This window comes from Zonotrichia leucophrys, chromosome 3 (genome assembly GCF_028769735.1).
Source record: "Zonotrichia leucophrys gambelii isolate GWCS_2022_RI chromosome 3, RI_Zleu_2.0, whole genome shotgun sequence".
NCBI classification, from domain to species: domain Eukaryota; kingdom Metazoa; phylum Chordata; class Aves; order Passeriformes; family Passerellidae; genus Zonotrichia; species Zonotrichia leucophrys.
Window position 1 is genome coordinate 101,639,240 of NC_088172.1, and position 4,548 is coordinate 101,643,787.

Below are 4,548 nucleotides of genomic sequence, written 5' to 3' on the forward strand. Positions count from 1 at the left end.
CCATTCCCATCTCTGGATACACTCCAACTCCTCCAAGTCTTTCTTTTCATGCAGGGCCCAAAACTGCATCCAAGATTTGAGGTGAGGCCTCACCAGTGGTCACACAGGAGGATGGTCACTGCCCTGGTCTTGTGGCCACACCAGTGCCATTGGCCTCCTTGGGCACACCTGGGCACATCTGGGCACACCTGGGCTTGTGCTCAGGCACTGCACACCTCGGACCTTTCCCAGCCACTCATTCCCTGCCTGCAGTGCTCCATGGGGTGGTTGTGACCCTAGTGCAGGACCAGTCACTTCACCCTCTGGAATCTCCCCCCATTGCCCTCTGGCCTGTGCAGCACGGGAATGCTGAGCTGAAGGCACTGCTCCTTCTCACCTGGCCCACACCAGCAGGACAAGAGGGGACAGGGACAAAAACAAGGACAGGAGGGAGACCCAGGTGAAACAAACATGAGCTGTTAACCCAAGGCAAACTGAACACATCTCCTGCGGCATGGGAAGAAAAAAAAGGAGTTCTGGATATTCAGACTCCGCCCCAACACTGGCTGCATGGGGACATTTGGGACCAAGGTGGATCAAGGCCATGAGTGCTCCCCCCTCCACGGAAAGGGACTGGGATTTGGGGAACCATCATCCTGAGGGTGTGGCTGAAAGGCACTGGAATTTCTCTGCTCCAACCTCTCTGCTCCCTGAACCTGTGACACAAGTCACTGCCTGCTGCACTCTTCCCAAAGAATAGAACCATTCCTAATCCACTTTGAAGCCTTTTCCATCTGGGAAGAAAAACCTCCGACAAATCACTCCCAGACCTCTTTGACTTGCAAAGCTGCTTATTCACTGCACATTCCCAGGCTTTGGTGACAGGGATTGAATTTTCCTCCCAGCTTCCCACATCTTGAAACCATCAGCAGCCAAGGAAGGGCTCAGGGAGTTGGAGGCCCCGAGGAAAGGGGAGAAGGAAAACTCACTAAAACTGCTGCAAGAAGCTGGAGCATCTTCCATGCAGATCCAGCAGCACTGCTTTTCCTTCAGATATTGGGCACATTCCCTGTGGATCCAGCATCTCCCAGGGAGCAGGACAAGACCAGGGACAGACATTTGTCCCATGCCTGTCATTTGTGGTCAGCATTTGCCACACGAGTGCACTTTGATCTGGCTGCATTCCTGGCTGCTCCTGCTGGCTTTGCAATTTTTGGGAACAAAGCAATGGAAAAGCCTTTGGACTTTGTGGGCTGCAGAGTGGGAATGGCCCTTGCATCAGGATGCAGTTGTCCCACTAACACGGGGTGAGGAAGAGAAGCAGTTTGTGCAAAAGAGGAATTAAAGAAATAAACAAGAGCACGCAGGAGCATAAAGAGGATTTCAGCAGCTCCCCAAAATCCCCTGATTTGGGTCATTTCTTTGCAGCAGGTTGGGTTCTGCTCCAGCTCCAGAGGGCTTGTTGCACAACCTGACGTGAGGAAGAGGCCGATGCATGGAGAAGGAGGAAAAAGTCAGAGGGGAGAAATCCGAGGAGAAGCTCTCAGGTGAGGTTTGTGATGGGAAAGGCCTGGAAGCAGCTGGCAGGAGCCAGTCTCACCCTTTGGCACTTGGATACCTCGCTGCCATCCTCCTGCTCCTCACGGCATATGGAATACTGGAGTGGCCTTTTTTGGAGCAGGTGACAGATTTCCAGCCTCACAGCCCAAACTCAACAGTTGCTGGGGAGTATCCACACAAACCACTCATGGAATTTGGCCCCTGACTCACCAGATCTCCCCAAGCGGCATCCTCCATTCCCGCTGCCCAGGGTTGGGAATCAGGTGGCATTTGGCCCTAAGAACACCTCCTGGGGCAGCAGGAGAGGGAAAAGGGCAACTGGTGTCAGAGGGAGGAGGGAGAACCTTTCCTGGACACAATGCCTGCCTGCCTGAGCAGCAGGATCAGCCCTGAACCAGCTAAACCAGTCACTATCCGAGGTTTTCTGATCCATCAGCAGCAAGGTGTCCGTGTTTTCCTGCTGTGTCCTGTACCAGAGGGAGAGATCCTTATCCTCACAGCTTCTCCTCCCACAGGATCCCTCTCTGCAGGGATCCTCAGCTCTCCCTTGGCAGGATCCCAGAGATGCAGGTGCCTGAGTCTGACCCCTTTTTTGCAGTTTCACTTCAGAGCATCGATTCTGTTTCCTCACCAGACTTTTGGGGGACCTCAGAGTCAACAGAACCTTTGGGAAATCGGATTGTTTAGCAGAAATGGCACTTGGCAATCAGACTGGTGGGCTTTTGTCGGCTGAGGGTTTTCCCCCCCTGGCTATTTCTGTGTTTTTATTTTCATTTTGCTTAATCATTCCTTTATTTCTGCTTCCTCTTTGGGCCTATTTTTATTTCAGTTTGCAGGGGCTCCTGTTCTTTCAAATGCCAAACTCCTTTGGCAACACGTCCTTAGCTGAGGGCAGCTGGCCCGTTTGTGCTCAGTGCTAAACCCCAGGCACAGGATGCAGCTCCCAAACAATTTGCAGGGAAAAACTGAACATTTTGTGATGCCACTAAAATGCCTTTTTCTTGCTGTGCCTGCTCTGGGCACTGGGACACGCTGCAGCTCTTACCAGGCACATCCTGTCCCTTGGCTCAGCTGGTTCTTCCCAGAACAATTTCTCCTGCTCTGCAAATCACTTTGCAGAAACAAAGGTTGGAAATTGGCTTTTCCCACCCTGCTTCTCCTTTCTCAGAAGTGCTTCTGTCCCAGCTTAAACCAAAGAACCCCAAAGCCCAGTTTCAAGTATGTTTTCGATTCATCCACAGCTTCTCCCTTCTTTATTATTGTGAAATTCATGTAATGAAAATAAATAATTTGCCCTTTCAGTTCCCATTGAGCTACTCCATTCAGGTTTTAGAGGAGGGTTTGATGGGATACTGGGGAGAAATCCTTCCCTGGGAGGGTGAGGAGGCCCTGGCACATCTTGTCCAGAGATTCTGTGGCTGTCTCATCCCTGGAAGTGTCCAAGGACAGGTTGGATGGGGCACAAATCCTATGACAACAGAAAGGCTGCCAGGGAAGTGGTGGAATCATCATCCCTTGAATTGCTCAAAAAAAAACCTGTGGATGTGGCACTTGAGGATGTGGTTTAGTGGTGAGCATGGTGGTGGTGATGCCTAATGGTTAGACTTGATTTTCCCAAGCTTAACTCCCATCCAGGAGGGAGAGGGGATGGCACAACCTCCCTCCACTCCAGACAGAACAGCCCCTCCTGTGTGCCAGAAGCCAGGATTTTAGCTGGGATAAGTCAGCAGAGCCCAGACTCACACAGATTTATGCTAATCCATGTCACGAGCACGTGGAATGTTGGGAACAGGGCTGTACCCATGCCCAGGAGTGGCTGCAGAAGCCCCATCAGTCCCACAAAGTAGTTTCTTGAGCACCATATCAGAGAATTCCATAATCCCAGAATGTTTTGGGTTGTAAGGGACCTTAAAGATGTTCCAGTCTCACCTCCTGCCACAGGCAGGGACACTTTCCACTATCCCAGGGTGCTCCAAGCCCTGTCAGCTTGGCCTGGAACATTCCCAGGCATGGGGCATTCTCTGGGATAATGTTCACGGCTCAAACACAGACAGCCATGGAGCCAAACAGGGATTGTTGGGAATGATGGACAAGGATCCTTGGTGCCAAGTGCCAGGGAAATGAATAAGATGTGACTGGAGAAGGAGCCATGCAGAAGTAGGGCAGGGCTGTTCTGGAACAAACACCCTTGTTCCAGTTCACAGGGACACAACAACAACAACAACAAAGAGAGAACATCAGCACAGAATTCTTTCTTCCTTTATTTCGGAGCCCCTTCAGGCACTGGAAGGATCTCTAAGATCTCCCTGGATCTCTCTTAGATTTCCTCCTCTTTGTCAATTCTGATGGAGATTGAGCCTAATATTGGATGCATCTTCACCCCACCTCCTCTCTGAAAAGGAGCTTAGGGAACAAGAGGGTTCATTCTGAATCTCCCTTACCTTTCCTCCCTTTTACACCCCTGGCTTCCATCAAAATCACTCTATATGGATTCTGATTATTCTTTATCCTGGGATGAATTAGGTGGGAAGGAACTTTAAACATGACCCAGTTCCTTGCCATGCACTGGGAAACTTTCCACTATCCCAAGTCACTCCAACCTAGCCTGGAACACTTCTGCAGATGGAGCAGCCACAGCTTCTCTGGGCAACTCTTCCAGTGCCTCGCCACCCTCACAGGGAAGAATTACTTTCCAACATCCCGTCTACACATATTTAAAGTCAGTCTAGCACAGCCCCAGGCTGCGAGCTGTGCGATCCACGACGGAAGCCGCCACGGGAGGACAGCAGTCACCAACCACCACCAACAGCGCTCGGCGGGACTGTGGCACTTTGAAATGGCAATTTTGGGGGGAAATCTCCCCTCGGGATGTGCCGAGAGGAGCTGGATTCCCGGCAGCACACGCCGGGAACAGCCCCGCTCCCCCGGCAGCGCCGCGGGCGCCCCGTGAGGCGCGGCCATGGCGGCGCGGGCGCGCGCGGGGCAGGGCGGGAGCGCCAAGATGGCCGC